The sequence below is a fragment of the Cavia porcellus genome, unplaced genomic scaffold (assembly GCF_034190915.1).
Source record: "Cavia porcellus strain 051 isolate PalLab524CR breed Dunkin Hartley unplaced genomic scaffold, mCavPor4.1 scaffold_5, whole genome shotgun sequence".
NCBI classification, from domain to species: Eukaryota; Metazoa; Chordata; class Mammalia; order Rodentia; family Caviidae; genus Cavia; species Cavia porcellus.
Genome location: NW_026947488.1, coordinates 68,951,888 through 68,972,399, shown reverse-complemented (window position 1 = coordinate 68,972,399; position 20,512 = coordinate 68,951,888).

Genomic DNA, 20,512 nt, shown 5'->3' with positions numbered 1-20,512 from the left:
AATGCCCTGTAATACTTTCATCCTCTTGAATAGTTTTATACTATTTTGTTATGTTTGATACTATTGTATGTGAAGGTATGCTCAACTATTTCAAAGAAAGAGACATTATGGTAGTTACTGTTAATTATGAGTTGTCTTGTGGTGAAGTACTGTGTTGCTCACATTGTTCTGATCTGCTTTTGTTCTGACCTCTTTTGACTTAATCTCTCTAAAATAAAATTTTAAAAATATGAGTATACTTTCTAACTTAAAACAGTATCTTGCTATTTGTCAGTTACTCATAAAGATGATGTATATGGGAAGGTTAATATTGGTTATAACAACATGTGTCTGAAAATTGAGTAGGCATAGATGGCAAAACCATGTTGCCTTGCAATCAACAACAGCACCATATTGTCCCCTTTATAAGAAGCACCTTCTGGTTAGGGAAGGAGTCAACCTGCTTGCCTATTTCCTGGTTCCTCTACCACAAACCAGCCAAACATGACATATGATAGAGATCAACACTAAGTTTTATATATTTGTGGAGACTGGCTTTCCCTAAAGATGGAAATCAAGATTGCAATTTAGTCAAGCACACATAATACTCATTTTAAACCCTGGGTAACAAGCAAATGCCCCTGGTTTCAGTTACAGAGTATTGTTTAAGAAAATCTCTGTACCAGTGTGTTACCCAGACCATCCGGTAAGCTTCTGCCAAAAATGGAACTCTTCATACCTTTCTGATTTCACCCTAGATCAGCAATATGATTTTTTTTATTTTTATCCTGGTTTTATGTATATTCATTCATTTTAATATTGCACATTTGCATCTGGGTATTCTATTTTAAAAGATTAAGAGAAATACCAATCTTAATATTCATTTCATATTTAAATATTATACACTCTCTATACTACATGCAATCTTAAAAAGTGTTCAATTTAGAATTTTTTCATATTTCTTATACTACAAGACTTTTTGGTTTGTAAGAATAACTAAAAAGGCGTTTTATGATACTGACCTATGCATAAGGCTGTGTTCTGCACACTTTTAATGAAATAACTATTAAAAACTACTTGTCTTTCTCTCAAGGAGCATAAAAATCAGTAAGTATGCTAAAATCTCTACTTGTAACATGTATATTTCAGTGACAACTCTGGTGTGCTTGAGTGTTTTGGAACTTAAAGGGCAGCAAAAAGACCATCTAAAAGAGGAAGCTCCAAGAAAGAGCTGAGAAGCAAAGATGGCAGATGGATAACAGCAGGCTACAGAGGCTCCCTGAGATAGTCAACTTAGAATTCAAAATAATATAGCATGGGGAGTCCCAAACAAAGGGAGATGAATTCTTTCGTCCCAAGAAGAAACTAAGGTGAGAAGAAACAATCAAACATACAGTCCCAGCGCTACTATTGGAACAGCTGAAGGTTCAGTGCTCCCACTGCAGCGCCAAAATCCGAGCCACGATGACGTACCAAGTCATCCAAAATCCCACTGCTTCGACTCACTGGAAACACACTTGCACTGAGGATGGGAGTCAGCGAGCCAAATGGAGAGCTGAGCTAGCAGGGAATCTGCATCAACCTGTGGTGAATGATGGGAATAAAACCATTCCACAGAGAAGGGGGCTCCAACAGATGACATTCTGGGACTGGTCAGGACTGGCAGGAATAAGGGGCAGCAGTGACTTCAGTCAGTTGTTCCCTACCCAAACGAGATTGGCGGTGTGAGCTTGGCTTGGGTTATGCGACCTGGCTGAGACCCAATAGGTTATCTGAAATCAATTCCCTACCATGATAGTGCACATTAACGCAGTGAAGGCCTCAGCCAGTTGACTGACCCAGAGGGGAGGGGCCAACATACGCTGCCCCTGTTTGCAACTCACTTGCACACTGCAGTGGGAAGGATCACCTAGCAAGCATGCTTCAGAAGAATCATAACCCCAAAGAAAGAAATTGGGGTCTCCTAGAAGAAACAAAAAAGATGGGAAGAGGAAGCAACAAAAAAAGTTCCCAGGTCCCAATCCTGAGAACACTGACCCAGGACAGGCAAATACGAAGGAGAATGAGAACAGCAAACATGCAATATCAGACACGGCACCAGTGGACATAAAGAGATATCTTCGGGATCTCATAGACAAGTTCAAAAGGGAAATATTTAGCTCAGTAAAGCAAGATATAAGAAGACTAATAAAAGAGATACTAAGTACTGCTCAAGAAGTCACAGAAGGAAGAATGGAGGAACTCAAACAAAGGAAAAAACCATTTGATGAAGAATATAAACAAAATATAGAATACATGAAGCAGATTCAAAGAGATTACCAGTAAATTAAAAACTCTATGGAAACATGGCAAAACTGCTTAGAAGAAACTAAAGATAAATTATCCAAACTGGAGAACAGGTTTGCAATGTGGGATTATGAAAGGAAAAACTTTTTAAAAATAACAAGGAAACAAGCAGTAACAATACAAATGCTAGAAGATGACAAGAGGATCTATAACTTGAAAATAAAGAATGTGAATGAAGAAGCAAGAGGTACAAACAAAGGAACTACAAAGGCTATTCACAGAAATAATTAAGGAAAACTTCCCAAACAGGAAAAGGAAATAATATGCAGATGTATGAGGCATATAGTACTGCAGCCACCTAGAACCAAAACAGAGCCGCACCCAGGCATATAATAATCAAGATCCCAGAAATTCAATATAAGAACAGAATATTAAAAGCTGTTAAGAGATCACCTATAAAGGAAAGCCCATCAGAATCACAGCAGACTTCTCAACACAAGCCATCAAGTCAAGAAGAGCCTGGAGAGAAATATTCCAAGCCCTAAAAGAAAATCCTCCAGCCCAGATTTATATACCCTGAAAATCTGTCTCTAGAAATTAATGGAGAAACAAGATGCTTCCAAGACAAAGAAGAACTTGGGAAATTCGCGACCATCAATTCAACTCTACAGAGAATACTGCAGGGCATTCTAGAGAAAGAGAAAAGTACTAGGTTTCCAGGAACAGTGATAGAGAAGCTTCAATGAACAGAGCAGAAACAGAATGAAGAAGACAAGCAGACAACTAATGGAAAAAAAAAAAAGAGCATGACAGAAATGAGACAGAGGAGGTTGGTTATAATCTAATATAAATGGCCTTGATATACTAAATTAAAAAAAAGAACCACACATAGAGTAGATCAGGAGGTAGGGTCCACTGAGATGCTATTTTTAGGAAATATAATTAACATGAAAAAGAGTACATGGACTGAAAAATCAAATATGAGAAAATGATGTTCTATGTGACAAAGAACCAAAGAGTAATAGGGACAACTAGACCAGTATTTGGGGTTAGGTTGGAAAGACAGGCTTTAATAGGTAAAAGAATACAATTAGAGATCAAGTTCAGGAGAGAGAATCTTTGGAACCAGTTAGGTAAATAGCAGGTTGCCCCCACACACACACCAATTTAAAACCAAGGGTCTTGGTGAGACCCAAAAATGCACAGTGTACCCTGGGGAATTGAAAGATGAGAGAGAGCCTTAAAAAAGATGACAGAAGATATTATTAATAGCGTATCAGGATTTAATACTCACATTACTCGCACCACTCTGCTTAGATAGATTTTATTCTGTCCCAGTTTGTCTACTTGCATTAGATTTGAGGGCACATACAGCTATCCCAACAACATCAGGATATAGCACAGTAATCGTCTTTAATTTCCTATTAACTTAATCTGGAGCCCTGTATGACTTACACTGTTTTATCATGACTTATCTTAGTTAAATCTGGTTTGTTTGATTGCTGTTTGGTATTGACAGATTTTATTTAAAACTGATATGACTGATAGTACCAAATCTGAGAGTATAGGCAACTACATTGAAGATGATAAGACTCACCTTGATACACATTCTAGTTTGATTACTGCCTGTTTTTGAAGTTTTATACTATATACAAAGTTGTATTTTTGTTAATACTGTTATGTACTGATATATTCAATTATACTATGTCTGATGATATAGCCAATTCTATTTAAGATAACAAGAGACAACACAGGAAGTATGGTAGAACTCCTTATACAACAGTCTTACATGTCTTTTTCATTTTATGTGTTTATAGGAATATGTTTTGTTTTGTCTTGCTTTGTTTTGTTTCCCCCTATCATATAGAAAGAATAGAAATACATGTTAAGACTCATGCATGTGTAGAACCTATAAACGTTTATAAGAACTGATCTTATGACACACGAAATGAGCAAATACTTTGAAGAAAAAGAGACACTAAAGTACCCAGTGCTGATCCTGGATTGTCATGATGTGAAATCCAGCAATACATTATTCTTTGTTCAGAATGATTTTAGCCTGCTTTAGTTTATTTAATCTCAACATAAATGAAGATATGGATAACTGCATGTATGTTTAAGTGTATAGGATTGATAATCATATTTCTAAGTTTTTGTTGGATAGTTGAACAGAACTGGCTTCAGTCTCACTGTTTGAATCCCCACTTTATATATTCCACTTTAGTATCTTGAACAACTATTTGTAAGAGGACAATCTGTAATCATCAACTAGTAATTTCTTACTTCTATTTTTTTCTTTGAAAGTATGTATTATCTCTAACTGTTTTCTGTTTTGTTTAGTCTTTCTTTAAATAATTTTTTTTTTAAAAAAGACACTACAATACTCAGTGCTGATCTCTGACTGTCATGATGTGAAATCCGGCAATACTATTATTCTTTGTTCAGAATGATTTTAGCCTGCTTTAGTTTGTTTAATCTCAACATAAATGAAGATATGGATAACTGCATGTATGTTTAAGTGTATAGGATTGATAACCATATTACTAAGATTTTGTTGGATAGTTGAACAGAACTGTTTGCAGTCTCGCTGTTTGAATCCCCACTTTGTATGTTTCACTTTTGTATCTTGAACAACTATTTGTAAGAGGACAGTATGTAAACATCAACTAGTGATTTCTTACTGTTTATTTTTTCTTTGAACGTATGTATTATTTTTACCCATTTTCTGTTTTGTTTAGTCTTTCTTTAAATAAAAATTTTTTTTAAAAAGTGCTGATGGATGAGGTTAGGTTGACTCTTGGCTTAACTCATGAGAAGCTTCTCATCTGTTACAGTGTGGGCAGGTAATCACAAGGCAGCAGGCCATCTGAGTGGAGAGAAAGGCAGGAACCATTCAGGGAGAGCAATGAGGGATGTTCAAGGGACAAGAAGAAAGCTGGAAGCACAAACTGACGATCACACTGTGAAAGGCTTGGCATTGCTGGATAAAGTTTTGGGTGTTCCTTTGGCACACACCAAGAAAGCGCTGGAGAAGATACAGTTGGATGGAAATAATTCTAGGAGTTGGAACACCTGATTCCAGTGCTACTCACATTTACTTGACATCAGGAAATCTCTTTGAGCCTCATTTTCCTCCTCAATGAAAGCTTCCTTCAGTACTGATATGCTATAGTTCCTAAGGGAATGTGAGACTAGCTTCACCTCAGCTGGACTCTGTTTATCAGGACATCAGGGAACACCTGAGGGTAATGTTTGCCTAAACAAAGAAAGAGGCAACAGAAGGTGGCAGTGGCACCCACAGTAACAGAATAAGCACCTCTCTGAAACGGGGCTTAATTATGAGAGTGTCTAAAAAGGGCTAGAAACACACAAAGGTATGGCCTTGATGAAACCTTACCACTGGAGCATGTAAATTATGAAAAGCAGAGGATAAGAAGAGGGAGAAATACAAGATGATTTAAAACCTGTTACTTACACTCTTCCAGTATCATTTTTTCTTTTCTTTCTTTCTTCTTTCAGTATCATTAACAGAAAAATTGGGATATTAGAAGAAAAAGGTGAAGGCAGTTTTGGGCCTACTGAATTCAAGAAGGTGGAAGAAAATTGTCCAACAAGGGGAGCCTAACTTGAAACTAACAAAAGTGGGCTTTGGAGTCATCCCCCAGGGAAGGATTACTGAAGATCAAAGAATTATGGAAACAAAGTAACCCAGGTATTAACACTTAGTCTACATTGCAAATAAGTAAATAAATTATATGCTTTATAATTTTTGTATTCTTCATTTGCTATGATGAGCCTGTATTACTTTTTAAAACATAAAAGAAAAGCAGTAAAAAGAGAAAAACAAAAAATCTAAAGTTGTTATTAAACACTGGCAAGACTTTAAAACATAAATGTCTCTGAAAATGAGATATATTTCAGGAATATTCTTAGTGACTTAAATTCATACCTCATAAAACACTAGTGTGGCACAAGGTAAGAAACATCTATTTCCAATTACCTTGCTCCTGTTACCAGCAATGAGACATTTATCTTCACATTCCCGATAGAATCAAACACATTTTCCCTGACTTCTCCCTGACTGGTTTATGAACACTTAAAGGAGTTAAGCAAATATACCTGAATGGGGAGAGAACTTTTGAAGGAGAAAAGGCAAGATTCAGGCAGAAATTCAGCTTCAACAATACAGAACTGCCCTAGATTTGCCATCAAGCGCTTGAGCTGAGACTTCAATTTTAATTTTATAATATAATACATGTTGTTGGAAGCATCTTTTTCCTTAACTCCTGACAAAAATGCTATATAAAATAGCACAAAGCCAAAGATTTAAATAGAGAGAATAGCAAAAATTGGGAACAATCATGCAGTTCATTATGGTAACCCAGTGCCTGGCACAGACTAGATAGTCTATACATATTACATTATGTACTGTACCCAGTTGCTTCACCCCAGGACCATTTGCCGTTTTCCAAGTATTTTCCCATTTGTCTTTGTAAGTGTTCTATACAAACACAAGTGGGATATTTTTAAGAACTTAGATAATGCTTTTAAAAAGAAAATGTTCCTACTCTACAGTTTTCATGCACCAGGCAATCTCTTGCTGTAACTAATCCACAATATCTGCTAGTTTGTTTCTCTTAAAACCAATTAGAGATGTACAGTGTGTATTAGTGGTTTACCTCATCTTTAGTGCACCCTGCTTCAGACTTGTCTATGCTGAATTTCACCTACTGCCATTTAGCTCAATTAACTACGTTTGTTTCACAATTATCTAATCTATTTTGTATGTTCTGGGAGTCTTTAAAAATCCTTTCTCATCTTTGCCCTAACTAAATAATTTATCATCTGGCACAGTAATGGGCAGCCCTGTTTGTCAAGGAGTTCTTTGAAAGTATGAACATTTCAAGACTCAGTGTAGAAGGCAAAGATGTCGTACAATTAATTTCCTTTCATGTTGCAGTTTGCCTTTGTTTTTTTCTTTCTTGTTTTATTAATCTCTCCACTCATGATGAATCCATGGTAGAATTTTACATTTGACGCTAGCGTGCCAATTTCTTTGTATTCCTTTTTTATGGAACAAATACAAAGATTGCACCATCTTTGTATTTGTTCACATTATGAAAATTATATTCTCATATAGAATTGGAGGATTCATGTGCACTTTTACTATTTAGAAGATTATGTTTCACATTAGGATGTGTATTTAACCTGTAAGGTATTTTATAACAAAACAGGAAGACAATTATTAAGCATGTTTACCTGTTAGGAATTTTATGGGCGTGTACGTTTTATTTTGCTTTATCACAACAGTTACTGTTATCTTCAATTTACAGCTGAAGAACCATTAAATGAGTTGAAGGATTTGACCAAAATTGCTACAAATTGCCCCCCACACACAAATAGAATAAATATTTGAATGTTCTATTGGCTTATTCTCTCCAGTATAAATCACTCAATAGGTCTATTTCATTCTTTTTATTCTATGCTGTGGGAAGCCGCCTATGATGGCGCCCATTTCCTGCTTCCGGGTTCTTCCCGGCCTGAACAAGCCCGCCAAATTGTCATGTCTGCCCAGTTACCCGTGACGCTAGCCTATCAGCTTGTTAGACGCGCTTCTCTGTGATTGGATACTGCTTCCCCTTATAAGAGGCTGTTCCTGCCCTCAACGGGCGGAAGAGGAACCAACACTGAGGGTGGCGGACCTTGTTAGGTCCGGTTCGCTGTACGCAATAAAGTTTGAGAGCTGATCCTGCTCGAGTTTGGTCTCCTGTCTCCCGCGGCTCCAGTCACTATGCCTATTAGTGAACAGAAACACTTCTACTAACACAACTTTTTCAATCTTTATTGCAAATTAAGCATATATCAAAAGTAAATTAAAGCAATGAAACAGAGCAGTTTTTAAACTATAAATAAAAATGTATCGTTTTAAATCACTTTTTGCTTTTTAAAATAAAAAATTAGATTGTAGGATTTCCTTCTTATTTTTAGAACCCATTCTTTAGAACCTTAAAATCCATCTATCAGAAAGATATCCTCCTTATGAATATAAAAAAATCACTAGGCTTATCTATCTCTCTTACTGTAGGACCTCCAAGCATTTTTTGGTCACACATTTCTATCAGTTAAAACAGTTTTTTGCATATCCATCTCCAATAAGAGCACAGTGATTTATAAATTATTCACATGAGCTATTTGATGCAAATATTAAATGTCTTTAGGGCTAATAATTGTTTTAGGAAACAAACACACTTAGAAGGGTTAGGATCTGTTCCTCCACCTCAATGCAGAAGGATGACTAGTTAACACAGTGCTGAATTATACGCTCCTCGAGATCCTCAGCAACATCACTTTACCTTTGACTCCTAAGGAAACAGCACAGACCTAGAATATGCTAGACGTGTAATTGAGACTTACTACTTAGACAATACATCATGAGTTTTTTTTTTTTTTTTTTTTTTAGAAAACATTAGAGAAAAGCTACATATTTCTCCTAATTCCAGGCCAGTACCTTTCATGAAGAGCATATCTGACCTTGCATTCTTTCCCCAAATAATATAAATTTTCCCATTAAACAAACCACCTCACTGTCAGAACACTCAAATCTTTGATGTAAACTGGACCGACTCGGAGGAAAGAGTACTGAATCGAGGCATCCTGATCTGAGTTCCAAATTTGTCACTGATAACCTTATGCCCTTGTTCAAATTACTCCAGCCCTCTGCATATCAGGCTTGTCATCTGTTAGAGAGCATTGTTTCAGTTATACCAACCCAAGGGAACACTTAACTTCCTTCTTCTAAAAATCATATTTCAATATTACAGGATTTATATGAAAATCATGAAAAAGTATTTGAGGCAGTTCAGTGCTACATTTGAGGGGAAATTCAAAAGTTATTCTTTCTTCCACATATCCTTTAGTAAATGAGCAAGTTATGATCAGAGGTCAAGGCTCAGCTTGTTCCAATATTCTACTGTAACCAAACCCAGAAAACTTTGTAAGTTTTGCCATGCATTAGTCCTTCCTGTGCAAACCCAATATCTGCAATTCCCAAAGGCAGTGCTTTGAGAAACCTATCTTTTTAATGAACTCAAGGAAGGGATAAAGGCACTAAACTGAGGCTAATGAGTGATGAAATAAGTTCTACAGTCATGTATTTACTTGTCCTGTTAATTTCTCATCAGATACTGGCTGAATCTTGATTAAATTTGAAAAAATTCTATTATAAGTAAAAGATAAAGAAAGAGAGATATTAGAAAAGGAAAGCATCTCTCTTCAAGTAGCTAAAACTTTTGGTTCAGCAAATATTTATTATGCAATAGTTTGTGCATATATATATATATATATATATATATATATATATATATATATATTCTACTAGACACATATCATATTTAAAAATTCCCTCCTGGGACTTTATAATATTTTGATGTTTCAAAGACTATACTAACATAAATGACTGAAATACATTATGCTGTAATAAATGGAAAACTATGCACTCAAATGGCGATTTTGCATGAGAGATCTGAAAAAAAATCTAATTGTCTTCCTGGAAATAAGCATGCTTATCAGAAACTGAAGAAGTTACAATACAAAAGAAAAAGCTTCAGGACTCTAGAATTTCACAGAGCAAGCTTCTGATCACTCAATATTGTTTTGAGGGTGGCAATATTGCATGCAAAATGCAAGCAAAATAAGAGGGCAAATTTTGATGTCTATTCAACAGAACTAAAATAGAATTATTATTTTCCCCCTTTATTGCAATGGTTTCCTCAAGAAAAATCCGTATTCAAATGTCATGTGATATATGTTGGTCTCTTTCTTCTGGAAGAATAAAGTGAATTAGAAAAAATTTTTCTTGGTTTAAATGTCACTTTCTTTCAGGAACAGATGTATTATTTTTCTTCTTATTCTACTAAAAGTGTTTTCACTACAAACATGGGACTCAGAGAAAATGGTCCCTAAGGTCAACATCTGAGAACGTTCTATAAGTGAAGTACTTTCAGAATGTTACTTGGTGGAAATACAACAATATGCCCTTTTTACAGCTGAGGAAATTGAGATCCAGAAAAGTTAAGTAGTTTGTCCCATACCAGGCATCTGGCAAATGACAGATCCATTTATGCCAAAGGTCACTATATCTGGAGAGAAAAGGCTTTCCAATCTGGCTTTCACTTTAGCAATAGAAGGATAAAATATAAACTCTACTAGATACAATACTTCTATTATCTCATGCAAGATTAATTTCTACTATTAACTTGAACTTACATTAAGGCATTTCTTTAATATTTAAAACTAAAAACAACTTTTTCTCTAAAAACAAATCTTAAAAGGCCATAATTCCTTAGTTAACCATGCACACCTATAATATTTAAAACCGAGGAAAGTGGATTATCCAGATGTATAAAAAAATCTGATATAGCAATAGCTTTCTCCTTAGAAGCTTATGTTTTCATATCTATCATCTCATTCCTTATGACATCTTCCCATGAAACGGAATTACCAAAACTCGTGATTAATTATAGTTTACAAAAAATCCTAATTCTTAAACAGTTCATCCCTAAAAGCTACAGAAAGAGAAATAAGATTAATTTTATCATCTTAACCTTAATAAAGACCTTTTCTACGTAACAATAGAATTTAAGGGCAGTGTAAGTGTCCTAGTTGGACATAATTCTAATCATATCTGCCTGTAGTACAAAAATTTTCACCAAGAAGTGCTTCTCTCTTTTCTGATACTGCTGGCTGCTCACCTCTTCTTCATTTTTCTCAAAGAATATTAGAACAGATTATAAAATCATAATCAAGTGAAATTTTACATCATCAAAGCACATAATGGATTCGCACATGTATGCATACACAGATATCACACACTATTTTCTTGTTCATTTAAAAAGTTGTAACAGTGTCTTTCCTTGCTAAAGTCTAGGGATTTGCCATCCAGGCAAGAAACTGTGTCATTTGCTCTGGGGTTTTACAAGATTTGAATTTCTTAAGCTTGCTTCAGCAGCACGTATGCAAGATTTGAATTTCTTCTAGTTTTCTTTGGTTAAGAACTAGATAGTTAATTATGCAGAAAAATACTACCTGTATCTGTAAAACGTAAGTAGGCTAGTAATTACACTCTAAATTTGATAATGAAGTTAGCCTAAGGAAAATTTATAAATATTCATTTCACTTAACACTTTCTTACCCAGCTCAAGCATAAATTTTCATAGCCTTTAATAGATATTTACTTTTAAAAAACAGAAAAGGGATGATAGAAATATCTTTGGAATCTCAAACAAAAACAAAGTAACTTTAAGATCTACCCAAAATGTACATTTGTGGTCCCAGTGTTGTAGTTCAGAGTTTTCTGAAACAGAGGTTCACATTCACTCTTCCAAAGCCTGGTTAACTATAGTTTTGCACAGTTATTGTATGAGTGAATAATACATTTCACCATATTATTGTTATGAAGAAGACCACATAGATGCAAATTAACCACTAATACCAACTCATAAAATAATATTTGCTCTTAACTAAGAGAAGATTATTCCATCTATCTACTAAAAAACTGCTCCTGTATTTGTGAAGAAATGCAGTCCAAATTAGACATAAGAATCATAACAAAGTCTCCACCTCTTATCTTTGATGAAAGAAATATAAATATAGAAGTATCTTTACTATTTCTCTTTCAATGCCTATCAAAAAGACATTAAAGAAAAGGCTGTATTCAACCTGTCCCAGAGAGCTACAAATTTCCTCAATTTGTATGTGTTGTTGTAATGATCACTGTTTTCGCTCATGACAGTATATAGCTCCTCTCTATGTGTAACAAATGATGCTGGGCAGAGCACTATTGATTTTGCTAAATCGTTTAGCCTTACCTTGCAAGCACTGTTGCAACAGGGTGCTACAGACTCGCTACAGACTTCATAGACATTTGCCTGCTTGTTTCTGGAGGCTCAGAGTAAAAATTCAAGGTCTCAGCAGAGTTGTTTTCTTCTGAGGTTTATGAGCATCAAGCTGCTCTCTTTGGCTTACCAATAAAAGTAGTTCTAAGTTATTTTACATTGCCTTCTCTCTCCCAAGAGTTTCCATCCCTGAATTTATTTTCTTGTAAGAATGGTGGTAATATTCAACTAGAACTCACCATTATGACAATAAACAACCATTTGGGGTTGATTACATCTATAAAAATTCTGTGTCCAAGTAAGGTCACATTCTGAGATCCTAGGGGTTATGACTTCAACATATAAATTTGAGGTGAATAAAATTCCACACAAAATATGACATGACTACCTATCATGCATGGTTTTGGAGAGCTGTACAGTATTTCATGCAACAAGTTGCTTACCATGATTGTCACCAAATTTTAATAAGAAGTCACATCAAATACAAGAAATTGAAGCAATACAAGTGCTCAATTCTACCCTCTAAAGATATCAATCTACAGTCAGGCACGGTGCATATCTGTAAATTCCAACACTCAAGAAACTTAACGAAGGAGGATTACTCCAAGTTTGAGGCCAGCCTGGGCTACAAAGTGAACTCAAGGCCAATATGAACTGCACAGTGAGACCCTGTCTCAAACAAAAACAAAACAAAAAAAACTATTAATTTAATTTAAAAATTGGACACACTAATAATATAATGTACTTGTGGAAAAACTTATAAGTTAAGTCACATTTTTCTTTTTAATATTCTATTTCCAGGGCCATAAAATTTGAATTAAATGACCACAGCAACAATTGCAGCCATGACTACCACATCAGAGTGAGTAGAAGCCAAGTACAAATAAAAAACCTCACCTGGCAACTGCTTTTATGTACAATAAGCCAGTATCAAGATCCCAGTGTATGGTAATCTATCAACAGGACCTTTATGTCTAGTTTTTTCCTTTGGACACTGGTTGCTATACTTTTACTAACAGATAATGCAGCCACCAGCTGTTTTGTTTTTTTTCACAAAACTGAGAGATATGTTGTAAATTCGCAAATTAGAACACTGAAATTCAGGACTGCTTAGCTGCCAAAGCCAAGGTCACAACATAACTTAGCAGTAAAAACACCATTATATTTTGGGTTCTTTCTGCTTCTCCACACTGATTTTCTTTTAGAGTGTAGGTAAGGGGCACACATGTAAATTGATATTTTCCAACTTTTTCAGCCAGTCTTCAGCTAAGTCAAGCAGTTGCCTCACAAAGGTACTTGTGGTCCACAAGGCCTAACTATAAGTGAAAGGCTGTAGGTGAACCATTGAAAACAACTCAGAATGAATGCTCTACCAGTGTTGGGTCAGTAGCTACCACTTATATTCTTCTACAAAAAAAAATAATTACATTATAAGCAGTCAACTTAAAAACTGGCCATCACTCAGGTCCATTTCAGTTCTCAGAGCTTGGATAAAGTTTACAAGTCAGTTGCCATAGTTTCATATATTCCCCACAGCAAGTTTTTGTGTAGCTTTTCTTTCTATATAATGTAAAAAACAGACACAATCAGAGTGGTGTATGTAAAGGAAAAATAGAAATATAATACAATAATCATTGTAACAGTTGAGCTTTCATACTGATGACTCTTAAAGCAGAGAAGTCATGTTCCTAGGGGTACATCAGAATCACCAGGCATGGTATATTATGTTCCATGATGACAACAACAGACCCTCACGTGCATGATTCTCACAAATGGGACTTTCATAGAGATGCAGTATCTGGTTTTGTTTTATTTGAAGTTTGACTGGTCTTGTGACATGTACTTTTTGGGTTTTGGACCTAAATCTTAACAGAATTTGCAATTTCCTTTTTACTCTCTTAAAAGTGAGACTCCATGTAAAGAATTAGGATCCAAGCTACTGTTAGGGAATGACCTTGTGGACAGAGAATGCCATCAGTCTTCCAAGAATCCCAATTACAAATAAAACATGGAGCTTTGGATGTACTCATGAATTTTCTTACCTAGTCCTGCTGCTGAGTGCAGCTTCCTTCATGATCCCAGGAAAGATCAGCAAAAGATCCTATGTGTCAACCCACACAATCATGAGAAAGTCCATGGTTATTTTAAACCCATGTCTTATTCCTTTCTTTAGACTGACATATCACCTACCTTCCAAAGAATGTACCATTTATCAGGTGAAAGCATGTAATGTGACATTTCTCTGATCTCCAATTGTGAAGATAAAATATTAACTATAGAAAAAGCTAAACTGTGATCTGCACCACAGTGAAGAAGCATAAGAATACATTCCACCCTTGGTTGCAAAAAAATGAGAATTATGGCTTAAATAGAAACATTAAAATGATTCTCATTTGCCAACAACAAAACAGCCACTTTGATTAACAAATGGACAAAAGATTTAAACATATTTCTCCAAATAAGATTATAGATGGCCAAGAAGTGCATGAAATAATGCTTAACATCAGTAATTTCTGAGGAAATGCTAGTCAAAAGTACAATGAAATATTATCTCACACCCATTATGGTGGCTGCTATAAAAAAAAAACAAAAAAATCAATACATAAAAACAAAAATCATTGAAGCCTTTGTTTACTATTGGTAGAAATATAAAATGAGCAGGCTCTGGAAAAATATGATAGTGCATCAAAAACTAAACATAGAATAGCTATGTGCTCCAAAAAATCTAACAAAAACTAAAAGCAAGATCACAAACACATATTTATATGCAAGTATTCATAGCAACAGTATTCACTATACCCAAAAACTAAAACAAGTATATATCAACAGATAAATGGGTAAACAAAATATGGCATATAAATACAACAGCATATTATCCAGTCTTTAAAAGGAACAAAATTGTGAGACATTTGACAACGTGAATATACTTTGAGATATTACTCTAAATGAAATGTCAACAAAATGTTGTATGATTCTATGCATATGAGGTACCTAAAAGAATCAAATTCATAAATACAGAACATAGAATAGTAGTCCTGGAGACTTCAGGGAAGAAGGAATGGGCAGTTATTGTAAAACTGGCACAGGGTTTCAGTGTGAGAAGATGAAAAGGTTTTAGAGATGGAAATTGTTAATGATTGCAAATCAGTATGAGTATACTTAATGTCAGTGAACTCTACACTTAAAAATGGTTAAGACTGTGAGCTACAGGTTTTTGCTCAGTGGTAGAGTGTCTAGCATTTGAGGCTCTGGGTTTAAGCCCTACCACCACAAGAAAAAAAGGCTAAAACAGTTTATGTTACATATATTGTGTTTTTACTAAAATAAAAATTAAATTTAGAGGACTAGGGATATAATCTAATGATAGAACACATGCTTAGCATGCATATGGCCCTGGGTTTACTCTCCAGTGTCACATATACACAATCTGAAGTCTACAACGTGATTCTTAATCTCATTGCACACTAATAATAAGCTGGGGGCAGAATTAATATGACCTGGGGGAAGTATTAAAAATCCTAGTATCCTGTCTCCATACCTGACCAATTAAATCAAAATTTCTGAGGTTAGAGACATCAGTATTTTCCAACTCTTTCCAAGTGATTAAAATATTCAGCCAGTGTCATGACTTTAAAGTATTGGAATTACTTCATCTGCTTCCTGTGTTTAGATTAGCATGCACTTAACATTAAAATTGATGCCATCAATTAAAATGTGAAGATGATTATAATTATACAACCATATTTTCAAGCTAAAAGAATCTCTCAAATCACTAATATAATAATTTGACTGGAGCTGTATAAAATGATGCTTATAACTAAGGTTTATATGATCATTTGTTTATTTGTTCATTCAACTGGACTTGGCAAAACTTTAGCAGTGGAATTTTAGGAATAAAATGTTACATAAATTTGTCATGACCTTATAGCTTGTTTTGTATATGTAATAGAGGTCATTTTATATTCCTTCACCATAAGTCTGTCCCCATTTCTGAATTGCCTCTTGCAGTTCAGGCCAAGATGTCTGTCCATACTTGATCCATCATTGCTGCCTCAATATCCTAGACTCTAGTTCTGTTCATGGGTAAAGGTCACCTGTACTCCTGTACCTTCCTTTGGCCTTGCCCTTTGTTATCAAGCCCACATCTCTGTTGCTATTCTAACCTTAGCCACAATTTATCATTTTGCTGGTCACTTCTTGAGTCACTGGGCGCCAGCATCCCTTAAAGATGCTGAGTGGCCATTCATGGAAAGTTGAATCAGAGCTAGGCCATGCTTCTTAATATTTTCATGTCCTTCTTTCTCCCCATAACCCACTGCTATCCTGTGGGGCTGAAGAGGCATTTCACAATTTTCTGTGAATGTAGGAAATTTGACTGATTGCAGTCCTAAAAATAACTAGAAACTAAAAGATGGTAGACAATCCTCTTCTCAGACTCACATGTTGTGGACCAATTAGCTCTCTTATATATTTGTGATAGAAAATCTTTGGAAGCTTCTTATAGAGTTAAACATTCATTTATGATTACACACATTTCTACATATTTACCTAAGCGAAACAAAACATAAGTTCACACACACACACAAAAAAACTCTTCATAACTCCTCAGGAACATCAAAAGCTAACTGATGTTTCAACCACTATATTGACCAAAAAAAACCCTAGTATATCTGTATCACAGAATGTTAATTGTTAATTAAAAGGAATGAACTATTGATGCATAAATACTATGAATAAGTGTTAAATTTGTTAGCGTACAGGCTAAAAGGACTTTATAGTCTCTAATTACATTTACATGATATTTGGAAAAGACAAAACCCTAACATAGATCAGTTATTAATGGGGGCTTAGAGATGAAGAAGAACTAGACTACCAGGGAGTATTAAGAAAGTTTAGTGGGAGATAGTCAAAGAATTGCTCTGTATCTTGATTGTACTGCCAAGCATATTAAAAATTTTAGTAAAATTTAATAATTTTACTAAACTTCAGTATACATTAGTAACTATAATAAAAAGCATGAATTTTAGCTTATATAAATTATTCCTGAAAAAAACAACTGTGAAAATTAAAACCTTTCAAATTAAAAAGCAGATGTCATAGTTTTAGAGTTCTTCAAAAGTTTAACATAGTTATTTTTTACCCACTACTATATGACCCCAAAAGTTCATTTCAGGTGATACCAAGGACAAATGAAAATATATATTTACACAAAATCTTGAACATCAATAATAATAATGGCCAAAATTGGAAACAACCCAATTGTTTAATGCATTCTGAATGCATAAATAAAATGTGATATATGCATTCAATAAAATGTCATTATATTAGAAGCAATACAGTAGTACAAAAAGCACCTTGAAAAACATCCTGCTGTGGGGAAAAAACAAATCATAAAGGGAATTACATTGCATGACACTATTTACGTGAAATATTCAAATTAGACAAATTCATAAAGACAGAAAGCACACTTGCTGCAGGCAGCCAGTGCAGGTGGAGAGAACCAGAAAGATTCACCTCCATCTGCCAGATACTACCACAAGAAGGCCCCTTGCTGTGGGCAGCCAGCACAGGCAGAGAGCCACAGATCTGCCTCCACCTGCCAGGCACCTTTCTGCCAGAAGTGGGCAGAGAGAACCAGATAGATCTGCCTCCACCTGCCAGGTGATGCCCCTGAAGACTCTTTCCTGTGGGCAGCCATCACAGGCAGAGAGAGCCAAATAGAGCCACCTCCACCTTCCAGGTGCTGCCACCAGAAGGTTCCTTCCTGCAGACAGCCAGCAGGTCAGGGACATGCAGCCAGGTAAACTGTGGGCACCTGTAGGCCACCACTGGAGGCCCTTGGTTCCTTCAGGCAGCCATTACCCACCAGGAGAATCAAACAAACCCACCCTTGTGTGCTGGCCAACATCTCAGGAGTCCCAGTGTAGAAACACAGGCTAAGAGAATCAGCTCCATTTCCACACACCCTTGATGAATAGGGAAGCCCCAATGTATCTGCACAGGTCTGGAGAAGTCTGCCCTACACCATGCTACCTTCCTATAAATCTGGGATTAGTGGAACCCACGTGTCTGTCCCATTCCCCTATACCACAGAAGAGCAAGCCAGTGTGAGAAATACCTGGGACCCCACAATCAGCTTGTTGGGAGGAACCAAGGAAAAATGTCAAGATGAAAGAGCAATAGGCATTCTCTGATCTCCAACCCATGCAGAAAAACTCTGGAAGATATAGTCATGGAAGCAAGTGGAAGTCACACACCTGAAATCTCTGAGAGGATAGCAACTGAAGTAAAGAAACAACTTTATGAGATTTTAAAAGCTATCAAATCAGAAATAATGTCTCAGGTAAAAGAAGAAATCACAAACATAATGAAAGAATTGTTCCACATATCTAAAGAAAAACATAGATAAAAAAGAAGAGCATAGGAAAATCATGGAAACCTTCAATGAATATGGGAAGGAATTACAATGCATGAAACAGATTCAAAGAGAGATCTAGAAAATTAAAAAGTCAATTTAAAGGTGGCAAAATAACTTGAAAGAGACTGAAGATAGATTTTCAAGATTTTGGGAAGTTTCAAAAATGGCAGCTTGCTAGGGGATTGGATGGAGAGTCTCTGCAGAGAAATCATATTAGATGCTAGAATATGACAACATGGAGAGGGCCAGATGAATGGATAATGATTCTTATTAACCAAGGCAGTAACTGAAGGGAAAAATAAAACTTGGAAAAGGAAGGAAAAGCACAGTTGGAGAGCTGAAGCCCGATGTACTCTTTGAGCTCCATTCCACACTGTACTAGGCACAGCTGGAGGATTTAAGGTTGTGCTGAGACCACAGCTGCTGATAAGGAAAGTCTGAGAATCCTGCACCCTTAATGCAGCACACTGACCAGTGGATCCAAGAATAAAAGCTGTATTGGCTTTTGGCGACTGCTGGAAATTGAGACCTGGGACCATGCAAAGTAGCAGGGATGCCTGACTGTACCAGAGGAGGCTGTGAGAAGCTCCAGAGCTCTGAACCTGGACACCGTGCAGTTTTCTGACCAATTGGTGCTGTGCCAGGAATGCAGCAAAGACAAGTGGCACAATGTGCAGTGGACCCAAGAGGAAGATCTGAATTGAGTCCCAGTGAGTAATGGGGACTGGTTCTCACAGCTGCTGTTGCTGGCTGAAGGACCTCTTGGAATTGGGCACAGCCTACCACCATGGCAGCATCAGTGACACAGAGAGGTCTGCTGGAGGACATCTTGGAGTTGGGCAGAGCCTGTGCCATGGTGACATCAGTCAGCCACCCCTGGCACAGAGAGAACTGGCAGGATCTGCTGGGGCTGAACCACGCCTCTGGTTGGGACCCAATAAGCAGATACAAAATAGTCATGACTCTATGACATCCACAAGGTACAGCCTAACTTGCAGATTGACTGGCATAGAGGCTAGTGGCTAGCCTGCACCATCCCTGCATCCCTGCCTACCTAAGATAAGAGCAAATTGGTGAGGGCAACAAAATGCTTCGGAAAGGCCCTAAGCAATATGGAGAAGGCCAGAGAACCCAGGACACTCCAGTCTGAAAGAAACCAGAAACATGACAAGAGATAGAAATAAAAAACAATCTCCAGCTGCCGAACATGAGAAAATAAGCCCAGGAGAAGTAAACACAGAAGAGAACCAGCACAGTAACTAGACACAGCATCCAATGCTAAACACAGCATCAGCTGAAATAAAGAAATACCTTCATGACCTCATAGACAAATTTAAAATCGTACTTATGATCCAAGTGAGACATGATATAAAGAGATTAATTAAAGAAATGATAAGCCCTGCCCAAGAGAACACAGATGGAAGAACAGAGGAAATCAGAAAAGAAAGAGAAACTTCTGAAGAAGAATTTAAACGTAACCTAGAATACATGAAACAGATCCAAAGAGATTACCAGGAAACTAAAAACTCCATTGAACACTGGCAAAATGCCTTGACAGAAGCTAAAGTTAACCTTTTGAAACTTGAAGAGAGATTTATGATATATGATCGTGAAAGAAAAGACCTCTTAAAAATAAGGAGGAACCAGAAAGAAACAATTCAAAGGCTAGAAGATGACAAAAGGATACATAACTTAAGAATAAAGCATGTGAGCGAGGAAGCAGGAGCAAAAAAAAAAAAGAAAAAAAGAAATACAAAGAATATTCACAGATATATTAAAGGAAAACTTCCCAAGAACAGGAAAAAGAAATGAAATGATATCCAGATAAATGAGGCATACAGAACTCCAGCTATCTACAACCAAAATAGATCTACATCCAGACATATAATAATCAAGATTCCAGAAATCCACCAAAAGAACAGAATACTAAAAGGAG